The sequence below is a fragment of the Anastrepha ludens genome, chromosome 4 (genome assembly GCF_028408465.1).
Source record: "Anastrepha ludens isolate Willacy chromosome 4, idAnaLude1.1, whole genome shotgun sequence".
Classification (NCBI taxonomy): domain Eukaryota; kingdom Metazoa; phylum Arthropoda; class Insecta; order Diptera; family Tephritidae; genus Anastrepha; species Anastrepha ludens.
In genome coordinates, this window is record NC_071500.1 from 2,137,415 (window position 1) to 2,154,485 (window position 17,071).

The window sequence follows — 17,071 nt, forward strand, 5'->3', positions numbered from 1 at the left end:
TATTTAGGTGAAGCGCTGATAAGCGCTAAAAACAATAAAAACGCAAATAGAGTAGAATACTCGTACTTAGCGGAAATTATGGCATGATGTCGCCCGACGACAACGTGTGACACTACTGACACACATGACTCATCACAAAGTGACAAACTCTCTCGACCACTCATTTGGTTCCGTTTGCAGCTAATTTTGGTCGGCTCACGACGGCACGTCCGTTCTTTTGTACTTTTGCGCGTCAGGCGGCACTAAGAATTAAGTATACATATGTATGTAGTTACGGATTTATACACAAATGCATATGTATGTACATATGTGGTATTCTGATAGAAGAGGTTAAAGCTCAATTTTATAAATTTGTCTGATTCATAATCACTTCTATGAATAAATATAACCTTTAACTTAAGTAAAATTATAATTAGCGCAACCTGGAGTACGTAAACGAAGGCAGTGCTTGTGAAATAATAGAGATTGGCAAAGTTTTTTAAAACCAAACATTTTTGATATCGCCTAGCAGATTACCCGAATTTCTAATTAGAGGGGCTCTCCACTGCGGATCTTTAATAATTGCTCATGAATTGGGACGAATTTGGGTTGTTGGTAAGTAAGACGAACACCATCTGATATTGCTTCAGAAGATTGGAAGCTATCTAAATGTCAAAATCGGCCTTATTTATGCCCAGATAATTCAATATAGACCTTCTGCAATAAAGCAATAAAAACCCTGCGTTGAAGAAATCGCTGATGATTGCCTTAGAAACTGCAAATGAAAGAACATTTAAATGTTTCTTCAAACTTGAGACGCCTGCGATTCCAACTGAAGGCTGAAGATGATTCCATAGTAGCCTCTATAAGACGATATGGGACAGCGAAGTTTTCCAGATATACTTGCAAACGACTTGAAATGACATTAAAGAAGAAAAAATTTGAGTTGCTAATTATACAACATTTTTGCATTGAAAACAATTCATTAGCCGTAAGCTATTTTCATTATTGATTAAGGATTGTTGTTGGAGCTGGAACTGAAGCTGAAACTGAATTAAAATTCGACTGCTTTCGAACATTCGCAATGCGGTCTGGTGAGTTGCTGGCGCCATGTGGTTATGAATAGCGCTTGTTAGTAGCCGGCAGAACAATAACAATAAAATGCTTAAATTCCGCCACGCTGCTAAATAATCACCATTATGAATTCATGAAAATTTAACTGGCGCGCGTAGCTGATGGCTGAGATTAGCGACATGGAACATCTCCAGCTTACAGAACGAGAAACATAACAACAGTAATGACGATGTTAAAGCCAAAGTCGTTAAAGCCAACAGCATCGCCAGCCAGGTATATAATATAAAAACAATATAATAACAATAAATACATATGTGTATGTATGTATGCACATTTGTATGCAGTTTTAGATTTGAGCTCGGCGACATCGAATAATTTCGCTAGCTGGCTTGTTTTATGTGTTAACGATCAACATACCAGTTGCGCATTTATTTAATGATTGCTGAGGTGAAAAGGGACTAATGATAATTGGAATTAGATGGATTGTAGTGTGGGAGGGTATAGATCCGAGAGAGGGTAGCGCACACATGGTGCTGGCCAAACCGCAACTAGCTCAACACTTGCACAATAAAAATCAACAACAATGTGGGTAAATAAGCTATAACAAACAACTAATTTTGATACAGATAAATGGGAGGGAGAATGGAGAAGTAGAGCTAGGAATGGAGGAGTATTGGAGGAGGTAGTTGCGCCAGCAGAATCGGAATTCCCCAAAGTCAGGCGCGTGAACGGAGTACGCCACAGAAACATGAGAAAATGTAAAAAAAAGAACAAATTAACCAATACAAATGAACACACGTTGGCACAGTGGCATGTGAGAAATAAAAATGAATGATGAATTTAATTTAAATGGAATTTTAAAGGCAATAATTTATTATTATTTTTTTTTTGAATTTGAAACCTTTATTATTACTAACTCATAGTTTTCAATGAAACTAAGCCAATTAAGTCCTAAAAATGTATCAAAAATTATTGATCGAGAAAACCGACCAGATATTTGCAATACCTCAAGTCTTAGAAAAGACCCATGAAAGGACAATCGACACACAACATTTTTTCATCGATTTTTAGGCTGCATTCGACAGTACGAAAAGAAGTTGGCTTTATGCTGCGATGTCTGAATTTGGTACCCCTGGAAAACTAATATGGCTATAGAAAATGACGTAGCTCAATACCAACAGCGCAATCAGAATTGGGAAGGACCTCTCCGAGCCGTTTAATACCACACGAGATTTCAGACAGGGTGACTCGATGGTGTTGGAAAAGATGGTTCGAGTCGCAGAACCTAATCGCTCAGGCACAAGTTTTTATAAGAGCGTACAATTGTTGTCGTATGCCGATAGTATTGACATCCACAAATAGGAGGAGGAGCTCAGCCAAACACCGTACGCGCCAATTATTTATTTATTTCTATATGTATCAAAATAAGTCCACATCTCCGCGGTTGTGATTGGTTTTAGCCCTTAAACGCGTAATCTTCGTCGATTCGATGAACACTGCCTCTATTATTCCATTCGTTTTTTCTTCCCATTCGTTTGCTTTTGCACTCGAGTTTCTTTCTTTTTAAAGTTTATTATTATTAAAAATAGTGTGGAAAACCTGTATGCCAAATTTTTCATACAAAAAATCGGGAATAAAAAGGACTATGTCGACTCGACGAAGATTACACATAAAATATGTAAAATAACGTTTTCTTTTAAGGGTTAATGGCTTTTAATTTTTTTAACTCGTCCGCCTTATCCTTGTGGGTTGTTCGTGACTGTAATTCGGTTAGCATGGGTTCGAAACCCCCTGAGGGGATGAAACGTCAAATAATAGAAAATATGTTTCTAGTAGCGAGCGTCTTTCTACAGATATTGGTTGGCTCCGAGCGCATTTCTGTCATACAAAATTTTTCTATCGAAGACGTTTCCGTACGGAGCCTGCATAAAACTGTGGCTTTCGACACTTGCTGAATAACATAAGGACGCATACCAAAAATTGGATGAACTTCATACTTCTAAATTAAATGATACACTAACGAGCGATGGTAATTTTAATTGGAAAAGGCTATACGCAGATAACAACAAAAAACTCTATGCGAGCCTGAGTAATAGACAGAAAACTTGGAAACCAACTTAGCCCAGCATACTTTCTTGTCATCAGATTATGCCTCAATCCCGTAGGTAATGAGCTTTCCACTTTGTGCATATGCACCCGAACATTATGCCGATTTTTAAAAGGATTTGCATGTACAGTCCCACTGTACGCAACACATTGAATCAAAACTGGTTAAAATTACCCACAGCGGAAAAATAGAAATAATAGCGATAATAGTGCGCCGAGCGGCAATACTAATTAAGTCCATCACCTTCCACTTCCACTTGCGGTTTAGGTGGCTGCCAACAGTTCTGAGTCGGTCGTTCCTGTGTGTGCTAAGCACTTACCTCTTTTGTTGACATGGCATGAGGTGGTAAGAGGGTGTACACAGTACAACAAGTGGCACGATCGTGTGCGCGTGCCAATTCTAGCGAACCTTAACAGGCAACGGTCGCTTTTCGCATAGTAAGTGGGCGCTTTCACATCAATCAGACTTAATGCAGTGCACACGCAATTGCACTTCCAATTATATGTGAACACACTGCTTCCCCCTAAGCCTTTTAGAACGGTCACACACCCTAGTAATTCACTGTTGTATTTCGTTCCTAGGCCTGTGCAATTGTTATTCAATCCCACTTTCGATATGATTCAACTCACTCGCCCTCTTGTTGGCTTTCTCTATCTCTTTCTTAGACTTTTTCAAGTATTCTATTTTCTCGCTTGGTACCCGTTGTTATTGCTGTCCATCGGTGGCATTGGAGTAATTGTAGAAATGTAGTTGTATATGTTTTTATCTTTGCTTTTTTCTTTTTTATGTTTTAATAATTTTGGAATGAATGCTATGGGTTGTTTCGTATTGTTGCTTATCATGCGTTGACAGGAAGTGGCGCAGGTGGATCCGAACGAACCTTTTCGCCTCCAAGGTGTATTTAGATGTTTTAGTAGGGCGCGTACGAGAATGTGTGTTATTTCAGCTGGAGGGAGTGCTGATGCGGCAGAGCGCTGTGCGTTGCGGATAGAGTTGCTGACGTTGAGAAATGTTATGCGAATATGGTTGATTTTTTTGAATATTCTTTTCCGTTAAAGAGATGTTATCAAACATTTTCAACCATGAAAAAATTCACCTCCTCAACTTCTTCGATATCTATTGTAGAATATCTAGACTTTTCAGAGAGCTGTGCGTAGTAGTTGTCACCGGTTTTATGTTAAACCGCGAATATTAAGCGTAATTTTTAATTTAATTTATTTAAATAAAATTTTCACACTAATTATGACTCGAGTTATGTAAAGGGTGGTTCCATGTAAATTTGAAAGCTTCGAAAATTTAACGTGGGAGCCGCTCGTATCGACGGACTTCTGTTGTTTTACTCAACTGGTATTCATAATCTACTTATTTGAACCTCATCAGTTGTCTCGGCTTCGAAACCTACAGTAGACATGAAGCAACAAATTACAGAACATTTTTTTTCTAATGTTGGTCGCCCCTCAGTAAGCAAGGTTTGAGTGTATTTTTGCTATGAAAAAGTCCTTATAAAAAAACTATCAGCCGTTCGGAGGGATAATATCAAGACGCACATCACAAATTGGAGAAAAAGCTCGGCAATGCTCCTAACAAAAGAGTAGGTTAGGTTAGGTCTATCTGGCTGATCTGAATTGATCTCATATAGCCCACAAGGTCCTGTAGTACTACCATTGTTGTTGAAGTCGGGGTGAACATATTTCGTGATACATGTCGTGACGAGTTTTAATAAACAGTTAAACATTTTGGCAGCAATATCTTTCAGAAATGCTTGGAGCAGGGTAGTGGCAAAGGAAGTTTTTCTAAAGTACCACTTTCGTCTTTGCATAAGTTACACGCGTCGTTCTGAGCCAATCCCGTTTTACCTGCGTAATATGGAGTGAGACAATGTCCCGTCAGTACTGCAACTAATATTTTACATTCCTTCTTTGTGAGTGATAGAGTAAAGTTGGTTGCTTTCCTGTTGCAAGTTTCTAGCTTTTTTTTTTGGCAATTTTGTTGGAGGTCGACGTTTCCCATATCGACTGTGCTTCCCGAGTTAGTTCCTCGGCAAATTTCGTCCTCAAAAATGATAGCTAGGGATATGTGCATGCTCGACGTACTCACACTAGGGTGCCCGCTTTAGCAAGCTCTTCAATTCTCTTATTTTCCTCCATTCCCTTGTGCCCTGGTGCACAGTAAAGTGTGACCTTCCTATTCTCGCACAGCACATCCATTTTGGATCAACAGTACGCATTCCGAGGAATTGCAGCCAGTATTGCTTTAATAGCAGCTTGACTATCGATGAAGATGTTTGTACGAGTGCCAAAGTTTACTTATGGAATAACGTAGTCTGACCCTCGTTTATGTCCTGTATGTTACTGTGACCTTAAAGCTTTTGTGAGAATTGTCCAGCCAGTCTCAGTCTTATTCTAGATCTTTTGGCCGAGTTTCTTACTATTAATTTGATTGGATGCAAGTCGAGAATTCTCTCTATCGCGCTGTTGGAGTTGTGCTCCTAGCGCCGGATACACATATTCCTGCAATCCTTTGCATTCTATCCAATCTTTTAACGTTCGTCATTTAATGACCCGCTGTCCACCATACTAGCGAACCATAGAGCATTATTGGCCCAATGACCGCCATATATATTCAATGTGTGTGAGGAGCTAAGCCCTAAACCTTACCGAACATTTTCGTGCACGCGTATAAGACACGCGTGTCACATTGTATTGTTTTGCTCTTTTTTTCATATTAGATCTCCATGACAGTTTATTATCTACGATAACATTTAGGTATTTAGTCGATGTTTTAAGTGTTAAGTGTCTGTACATTCTTGGGAATAGTCGGTTTTGAGGAAGTCCGCCTTATCTGGATTTACTTCCAGTCCGACCAATCCCGCCCACTTGTAGATTTCTCTGAGCCTCCTTGCGAATAATTCACTCATCATTTGAGGGCACCCCCAATTATATACAAATATGTATGGATTTTAGAATTGATTTTTGGCAACTGCAAAAATTGTAACTACTTCTGTATACTCCTAACCACCGTGGCCTCCTTCGGGAATATACTCGCATTACCCTTACGTTTTATGGTATAGATTCTAGTACTCGTACTATTGAATCGCATACTTTGTTTCTTGCAATAATTTCCTCTTCATTCTACACTTTGAAATGAGTTGCTGACTTCTGATCGACGCTTGGTATTTCGGTTTTGGTTTAATGGTGTCTTTGCTCCGTTTGCTCTGTTATTGTTGCTGTTGTTTACTGCAAATACAGTTCTTTCTTCAAGTTGATGCTAATTTATGCCGAGCGAAAATTGTGCTTGCCATGTTTGTCACCTTTGTTGTTTGTTGCTGTGATCTCATGTGCTCATTGTTTTTGTTATTTGTCGATAGTGAGAACTAACTAAATCTAAAATTTTGGAAAAAATACCAGACGCGAAGTGCGTCAAGTGTAATTTGCATTTCAGATTTTGTACTCGGCACGACTAAACAAAGCTGAAAACTGAAAACTTTTCAGCCATTAAAAAAAAAATGTTGAAATAAAAAGTCACCTTGCTTGGAATTTCGTTAACATACAAAACCAAAACAACTGTGAAACTGAGACAAATAAAACAAGAACGACGACAATTTGCATATTAGGAGACTAACACATCGAAGACCACAGACTGGCAGTGTAACGACGGAACGAACAGTTGAGCTGTTCGAGGGGGCGTGGCGGATATCATGCAAAAGTTATTTAAAAAGCTTGTGACGCACTTTGAATTCCCCAGAATTCGAAATGAAAGGCTATGGCATTTTTTTAATTTTTATTCGAATACAAACAAGTTTGTTTTTGCTCCGGCAAGGAGGGAGTGCGGCTGTTGTTATTGTTACTGGATGCTGGATGTTAGTTGTTGAATGTGTTTACCTATCGCATGAATTAATTTGCAGTGGTGGTGGTGATGGATTGCGAAAACAGGTAGGTCCAGCCGCTGGGTAAATACGGTAGCGATGAAATAGTCAACTGTAAGTTTAGTATTATTAATTACTGCTCAAATACAACAAAATATCAAGGCGTTCGCTCTCACCATATACCAAATATACAAACTAGAATTTTGAATACATATGCACGTTTGTATGTATGTATGTATGTACACACACATATAAACAGCAACTATCGCAAAATAATCGGAGATTCAAGAATGGGAAATTAATCAACATTTGTTAGTATTTTTTTGGTAAAATTCTTTAATTTTCTTGTTTGCTGGCGCTCGACACTGTTAAGCATCGATAGCTACGCAAAAAACAATAACGATTTTGCTTCAATGCTAAAAACAGCAATAGAACCGAAAGATAAAGTAAAAATCATCAAAATGCAAATCAATGCGATGACAACGTAAGAATTCAAGGTCTAACAAGGTCGATATTTTGGCCAATTGGATGTGGGTCCATTGACCCATTTGCAGTCGCTTGCATACGTTCGCATGTTGCTTGCTGTTAGAATTCTCAGCTGGCGCGTGTGTGGCTGTTTGCATGCGTCGGGCGATGTGACCGACAGCTTGTGTGACGATACTGGCTAATTGGCCGGAGCAAATTGCAAGCGATGCCAAGATCGCTGCTGCTGATGATCACGGCGAAGTTGACGTTGGCGTCGACGTTAACGTTGTAGGCGAAGACGAAGGCGAACTCGGGCGGTGGTGCAGCCAAAGGCACGCTTGCTCCAACAACGACAGATCGACAGAGGCAACTGAACAAGTATAATTGCGACTTAAAAGCAATAACAAAACCAGTCAGTTGGTCCATAAGAGCAATAAAAAGCCACAACAGCTTAAACAAAAGCACAGTAAAAACCGCATCCAAATAATAGCTGGTCGTTTACTTTTGGTGGGCCGACTGTCGTGACGGCAAAGCAATAAAATGAGCAAATGGAAATAAGAAAAAAACAGGAAAACAACAAAAAAAAATCAATATCACTGCAGTCGTGCCAAGCCTCAGCAAGTCTCAATACGGACAAAAGTTGCGCGTGCAGGGTGGACTCAACACATGGTACAAGAACAACATTTTTAATTATCAATAGAAGGTGCAGCGTGTCACGCTGTATTGCTTTGGATCTTATTCCCTACAAAAATTGGTTATTTATACTCAAAATTCAATGATCAACGGATTTGATCAAATTGCCTTCGTTTGATCTGCACTAACCGTTGCTCTTGGCTATCAGCCGCTAACCGGAACTGGTAAAAAATGCTACCATGACTGCACTTGAACCTGGCTGCCTCACATCGACATATATGTATATGTATATGTATATGTGCATGCAAGTATGCTTATGCTTACCCTAACTTGTAAATTGTTTGGGTTTTGTTTTCGATTCGAAATTTTTGAACATTTTAGTACATTTCGCAATTGTAGACTTGCCAACCGTCTCACAAAGCGACTTGCCGATTGTAAGTACTGTAGAGAACAAAAACGATATCATGGCGAACTTGAACTGACGGCGTTAAAGGTCAGCAAAAATGTTAATAACGCAAGCACTAGTAATTTAAAAATAAAAAATAGATGCGCATAGGTGCCCAATCATTCTTATGTTGCTGTCAGATTCACCCCATTTTTTGACCCCAAAGTAAAATTTCCCAAAGATATATTCGCATGACCATATTTTGTTCTAAAAGTGTCAAGTACTCAATACATGTTTTGATTTATCGATCAACGATCAACTTCATATAAGAAATATTAAATTTGTTTTCAGGAGAAGCTGGAGGCGAAGTTGAAGTGCTATAAAAAATGTTGTCAACTATGAAGGAGCGATTCAATGTCATATGCATAAATATAATATTAGGAATAAGTTTTGAGTCGAAAACCCCAGTTTTTTCAGACATCTTGGTGCGATGGAAATGGAAATTAAAAAAAAGAATTTTCTGAGAAGAATGTGTAGGAACAAGATGTACATATATATAAGATACAAAGCAGAATTTTACTGGACCGAAGCCATGTCTATGGACACATACTGGCACTAATCACGTGACCCAATCAACCTAAATAATGAAATCTTACTTTCGCTAATGATTGGAATCCACGGGCTGCCCACGAGCCGCCAGACCAGAGCTTACGTGATAAAATTGCTTGTCATGGAAATATCTAACCTCTTAGAAGTGCAGAAGTGCGCGTCTCAAACGAGGGATGCCTAATAGGCATTACATTCAAATCATTGAGGTTGGAATAAAACATTTTTGGAAAGGCGAACGGTTTTTGTTTTGTGCATGGAGTTTAACTTCAGAGCCAGCTTATTTACCTTTCTTAGTCATTGTTTTGGGAAGCAGCAACGATTCTTGAAATCGCATGAAATCTCTTGACCACAAAAGCGGTTAGAATTAAGAAGGTATCAACATTTCAAAGGTTTCTGCAATAATAATCTTGGCAAACATTTTCTCCCCTGGTCTGTCCGTCGCTGCCTTGAGCCACATTCAGCAAGATCAATCACTGAAGATGGCGGCAAACGTGAACGAAGGTGGCGACAAGTGTCGCTCAAGTGTAGATAATCCCGTCTGGCGGTAGCTCTACCATTTCTCTTTTGCCGCATATTTCCACTGGCCGTTAATGCTTGGTGTTGGCAATGACTTTGCAAGTATAAGAGATCATCCCTCTAATGAATTCGCCAACTGAGTGTGTTGAATGAGTTGTATTCAGGCAGAGGCTCAAAAGCAGATTGGCTTCCAGCAAGTTCCAGCACTGAAATGTTAGTTACTCACGGAATATGGCTATACTGTGAGTGCCAAATGTTACTTTTTTGAAATAAAACGCCTGGTTAGTAAACGCATCTGATCACGAGCGTTAAGGTTCATAGTCTGTGTGCGTCAATTGGTGGATTATCAATGCGATGTTTTTTGCCAAATTCTACGAAAACTAGTTTCGTTTTATTTATTTTTATTTGTGCATGCCGGTGCCCCCGTTGGTCAGCTGCCAACGGCCCTTCTGTACCTCCTTACCTACCATAGTTGTCTAATAACCACCATCAACGTGTTCGCCTATTGACAATTATTAATTCGCGTTTAATTGCCAATTACCTGTCTGTCATGTTTTTGCGAACCGCTGGCGCAATCACGCGCACACTCTCGATGTTTGTCGGTTCACCTTCGTCATCCCATTTAACGTAGCTGTTCACGTTTCAGGCATACCAATTTACACTACTTTTTGCATTCGCCCGCAGCAACCAGCAGTGTGCCGGCGCTATTTGCGTTGTTGTAAATGATGCTGCCCAGTCAGTCGCAGTGAATGTGCTAATCGATTCATTTAATTTATTATCACCATGGTGCGACCGATCAAGCGATCAAATCATCTCACGTTCACCGACCGACATCTATCCGTCGCCACCATCATTCCTCGATCTTTTCAGAAAAATTTTCCATTCATCAAAAGAGTCTACAACTGATCAACCTCGATTGCTACTATTGCAGGTGACAGCGGGTGGATGGCGATTGGTTAATTGTTGAAAATTGTTTGTTTTGTTAGTGGTACTAGTGGTGCTAGCTTCCTATGCAGTTCCGTCCGTTCGTGGTTGGCGCGCGTGTCGAGCAATTTACGATCCGATATTTGTTTGTCTTTTCATTAACACTCCCGCTTCGCGCACAAAGTATAGGTATAAATGCAAAGGCATATTTTTATTACGGCGATGGTGCCGCTCTGTTAACCGAAGTTAATTTATGAAACCAATAAAACGTGCCCACCAGTAATTGTACATTGCAATTATGTAAAGGGTGCCCAGGTCTCTTACGAGTAGAAAAGTGAACTTGCATTGTAAACAAACGGTCTAGGACGTGGACTAAGATGAGATGGAGTGGATATACTTATACTTTAATGATATTATATATATATATATATAATTGGCGCATGCGCCCTTTCTGCGTAGAACGTAGTTTCGAATCTCGGTGAAACACCAAAATGATAAAAAAGTTTTTTCTAATAGCAGTCATCCCTCGGCAGGCAATGGCACGCCTCCGAGTGTATTTCTGTCATGAAAAAGCTCCTCACAAAAAATATCTGCCTTTCGGAGTCGGCTTGTAACTGTAGGTCCCTCCATTTGTGGAACAACATCAAGACGCACGCCACAAATAGGAGGAGGAGCTCGGCCAAACACTCAAGAAGGGTGTACGCACCAATTATATGTACGAGTATATATAAAGATACATACATATGTTCTTTCAAAACCGATGCAGTAAGTATATTTTAGAACTAATCAGTTCCGACTGTGCATTAAAGCTTAAACAACCAATCTGGATTTTGAATAATTTTTTTACCGAATAAAAAAAAAAATAGTTCTGAGTAACGGAAATCTTTATTTGACCTTTATGAACTCGACAGATGGGCTGGACATATCTGTTGGTAACATTTTTGACCCAGTCCGTAATAAACGTGCGGGCTTGTTTTCTAGTAGCGATGAATACTTGCAAAATTAATTTGTTTGTTCTAATTTAAGTTGGAATTTTTATATGCTTTGTACTTATGAATTGAATTTTCACAGTACAGTAATTTTAAATTTTTTTGGCGAAAAAATGAAGTGTCTTTGTTTTATAAATACTTATGTAATGTGGATTACGCTATTACTTCTTTTGCAACTTCCGATCCAGCGACTTTTTAAAAGGTTTTCTCAAAGTCGGATAACGGTCTTCGAGTTTCACTCTACATATGACATTTTATATAAACATAGATATGTATGTACCATGATTCAATTATTAAAGGTTTGCAGCTTATTTCCATTTAAATAAAAAAGTACGTTTTTACTACCATTATCATCAAGAGGGATTTAATTTTTTCCCTTTTCTCACCCTTCTTAAATGCAACCTTTTGTAAGGGAGTGTCAAAATTCGAATGTCACAAGTGAGCAAACCTTTAATAATTGAATCATGTGTATGTACGAGTATATATGCATTGTCTGCCCAGTTCTTCTTTTTACTTTCTAAAGCAAACCAAATTATTTCACTTAATTTTCCAGCGCTTGTATCAGTTAACGCTGCATACGCTGTAAGCGACCCGTTGCACGCGCATCCGCTTTTATTGCAATTATGCTGACGCTACTACATATGTTTGCTTATTTACCGTGCGAACTATTTCAAAACGAAATTCCAGGAACAATATCACGCGGCAAAGCAGGTGACATCGTCAATTTGGCTATGCTTTTTGGGTATGCTTAGAATTAAGAAAATATTATAAGTTTTAGTTCTAGTTAAAGGCTCGAATAAAAAAGACGGAGTTCGCTCCGCAATATTTTTTAAAAACAAAAATTAATAAATAAAAATTTAACTGGCGCCCGAGCAGGGACCGGGTTAAATTCCGCGAAAAGTGAAAAGTATTAAACCGAAAATTAATGCGCGTGAAAAACCACTAGTGTACCGCGACGTTTAATGAGTGTTAAATCGAAAATTAATACGCATGAAAAACTAATAGTGTACCACGACGTTTAATTAGGTGCAATACACACACGTTTGATTACGGCCAGCCACCTTACAAAAAATTAGCTGCAGTGCCGCCACCAAAAAAAAGCGGAACCGGTCAGGGGTAGAGAACGAGGCCCCTGAGTAGCTGCAGGACGAACTGCAGAGGAAAAGGACGGCAACGAATGCCAAGCCGCTCTGCCCGCATCACAGGACCCCCAAACAAAAAGGAGATGTCACTGACCCCGATTATACTAATATCGTAAGCAATAAAGTTAAGTTTGTCAAAATAAAATTAAAGAGAATTAAATAAAAAAAAAAAATATATATTATTAAATTTATTCAAGGAAACTAAAAGACCGAAATTGAAATAAAATATTAAATCTACCCAAAAGGGAATCGTATAGTAAAGAAAGTCAAATATATTAAAATCCACTAAAAGATTTGAATATTAAGAAAGTTAAATAAATATATACAAAAGAAAATTTAGGAAAGGAAATCGAATACTAAAGAATATTTCATTTTATCAAAAGAAATTTAGAAGGAAAATTGAATATTAATAAAATATTAATAATTAAAAATTAATACTAATAAATGGAAAGTAATATTAATATGTGAAAATTAGTAAAAGTGGAAAATGTCTAACCCTAACAATTTAATCAGGCCCCCAGTTTTAAACACAAATACAACACCACCTCCTGTCCCTAACATCCCTAACACCCCAGAAATAAATATGGCACAGTTGACGGATGTAGTGACCAGAGTGGTTAGTAATATCTTTCAACGAGAGGGAAGAAACATCGTACAGGCCGCACTGAATCCAAATTCCAACTTTTCCGACATATCTGACGTTACCATAGATCCAAGACATTCGAATAATGTCTCGGATCTAGACAAAATCCCGGACGTTGTCCGATGCATTAGAGAATTCTCAGGGCAACCAGGAGAGTTTAACTCCTGGAAGAAAAGCGTAGATCGCGTTCTGCAGATCTACGAGCCCCAAAGAGGAAGCCCCAAATATTATGGCATACTTAATGTAGTACGAAACAAGATCGTGGGTAATGCAGACATTGCCCTCGAGTCGTACAATACCCCTTTGGAGTGGAAGGCCATTTCAAAATGCCTCACCCTTCACTACGCGGACAAACGCGATTTAGGTACCCTTGAGTACCAGATGACCTCTTTGGTGCAGGGTAACCTCACCATCCAAGAGTTCTACCAACAGGTATATTCTCACCTGTCGCTCATATTGACATCTCATAACTCGAAAGTACCGAGACAAAGCTCTCGATACTTTCATTCGAGGCTTAAAGGGCGATTTGCCGAGACTGCTCGGTATAAGAGAACCGGCAGACCTTCCTCAGGCACTCCATCTCTGCCTGAAATTGGAAAACCAGAACTATCGGTCTCATTATGCTATGAACGGCCAAAGTAGAAGGATGCATGATCCTCGTCCTCCACATCCACCAAGGAAGTTTAATATGCCGCCGCCGCGACAAAATCGAGAATTCTACCCCGAATTGGCATATTTACCACAGCCTCGCGCAAACCTTTCCGGTCCATACAGACCCAACATATTTTATAATCCGCCGCAGTTCAGGCAAATGAACAATCTGCCGCAGTTCATAAAAATGAACAATCCGCCGCCGCGACCATTCCTCAAGCCACAGCCGAGGCCAGAGCCTATGGATGTTGATACATCCATGCGTACGCATAACATAAACTATATGAACAAACCAAAACCAAATGAATTTGTGGGAAAAAGACCCACAACTGACAATCCACTACCGCCACAAAAAATGCAAAGAAACTTTCACATAGATTCAGAAACCTATAACGAAGAACAGGTAACTCCACCTGAGCAATACTACATTGACCGAAACGATCCCGAAGATTTCCAAAACAATTCCGACGATTTCCAATATAACACCGACAATGATGACAAAGACTATTTGGACACTAGCGACATACATTTTTTCGGCTGACGCACTCTTCGCTACCGTACATTCAGTGCAAGACGGAGAGTGGAGACATTCTCAAACTATTAATAGACACCGGATCTACAAAAAATTACATTCAACCGAACTTTGTAAAAAAGGCAATGCCTAACGAACAAGTTTTCTATGCAAAGTCAATAGCAGGAGACGTAAAGGTCACCCAACATACATACGTTAATCTTTTTAATCTCAGGGATATTAACCTTAAATTTTTTATACTCCCAACTTTGAAATCGTTCCATGGTATACTCGGCAACGATAGCCTTAGAGCACTAAATGCAGTTATTCATACGAGAGACAGCCTCATAACTATAGGAAACACCATTAAAATTAAAATGAAACAATTAATTTCAAAAACCGTCAACACAATCAGCATTAAAGATGACCATATGACACAAGAACAGAAATACTCGCTAAGAAATTTAGCAAATAAATTCCCAAATCTTTTCGCAGAACCAGATACAAAACTCACTTATACAACCAAAGTAATAGGCGAAATTCGAGCTAAGACCGATACACCAGTATATACCCGCTATTATTCTTACCCAACTTCCCTAAAATCGGAAGTAGAAACTCAAATTCAAGAAATGTTAAAAGATGGCATAATAAGACCGTCTAGATCTCCGTACAATTCCCCCGTATGGATTGTGCCAAAAAAACCCGATTCCGCAGGAAATAAGCAATACAGAGTTGTTGTTGACTACCGAAAGCTGAATGAGCAAACTATCGCAGATAGATACCCGATCCCAGAGATCAACGATGTCCTTACGCAACTTGGGGAAAACCAGTTCTTTTCCGTGCTGGACTTAAAGAGTGGGTTTCATCAGATCACTCTTAAAGCATCAGACATTGAAAAAACAGCTTTTTCAATAAGTAATGGTAAATACGAATTCACTCGGTTACCTTTTGGCTTAAAAAATGCCCCTTCAATTTTTCAGAGGGCACTTGATGATATACTGCGTGATCATATAGCCAAAATATGTTTTGTTTATATCGACGATATAATCATTTTCAGCAAGACTGAAAGCGACCATATCCGTCATCTAGAATCTATCTTCAAGACGCTTCAAGAAGCGAACATGAAAGTGCAACTTGATAAGTGTAATTTTTTCAAAAAAATCCGTCGAATTCTTAGGATTCATAATCTCTTCAGAAGGAGTTAAAACAAATCCGGCAAAGGTTGATGCAATTAAAAGGATACCGTATCCTAAAACTTTAAAAGAATTGCGCTCATTCTTAGGTCTATCAGGGTATTACCGTCGCTTTGTACGTGATTATGCAAGGCTCGCTAAACCCCTGACATCCCTTTTAAGAGGGGAGGAAGGACGAATGTTCAAAAATCAATCCTCAAAAGTTAAAATTAACTTAAACGCCGATGCAATCGAAGCATTTCATAAGTTGAAAACAGCCCTCCCCTCCGAGGACTTGATATTAGCCTATCCGAATTTCGAAAAGGAATTCACGCTAACAACTGATGCGTCTAATTTCGCAATAGGTGCGGTACTGTCACAAGATGACAAACCGATTACGTTTATATCCAGAACGTTAAGCAAAACTGAGGAAAACTACGCCGCAAACGAAAAGGAAATGCTGGCAATTATTTGGTCTCTGAACACGTTGAGAAATTTCTTATACGGTAGATCAAAGGTAAAAATTTACACCGATCATCAACCGCTCACCTATGCTCTGAGCAACAAAAATAATAATAGTAAGATGAAACGGTGGAAGGCGATTCTCGAAGAGTATAACTTCGAACTGCATTATAAGCCAGGAAAGGCTAACGTCGTCGCAGATGCTCTATCGAGAATTCCGCAAACGGAACAATTAAATTCCTTAACGGCAACGCAACACAGTGATGAGGGCTCTTCCCACAACTTAATCCACAGCGTTGATGCACCAATCAACGTATTTAAAAATCAAATCTTTCTTACAACAAACAATATTTCGACGTACCAATTTAAAATTGTTTTCCCCACTTTCCACAGGCACATAATCACCGAACCATATTACGATTCAAACAAAATAATACAACTTCTCAAACGCTATCTGAACCCATCAGTAATTAACGGTATAAAGACAGACGAACGAACAATGGGACTAATACAAGACATTTACCCACAATATTTCAACAATTGCAAAGTCAGATTTACACAAAAACAAGTAGAAGATATTACAGATAAACAATTGCAAGAAGATAATATAATCCGAACACACAGACAAGCACATAGAAACTGTAGAGAAAACAAAATCCAAGTAATAGAAAAATACTATTTCCCCTCCATGACTAAAAAAATAAATAACATTATAAAAAAGTGCACAGTATGCATAGAAAACAAATATGACCGCCACCCTAGGAAACAGGAAATTCAGGCCACCCCTATTCCACAATATCCAGGTCAATTAGTCCACATAGACATTTTTCTAACTGACAAAAAAATAATTTTAAATGCCATAGACAAGTTTTCTAAGTATGCAATTGCGAAAATAGTTAAATCCAGAGCAACTGAGGACATTAGACAACCCTTGAGGGATATTC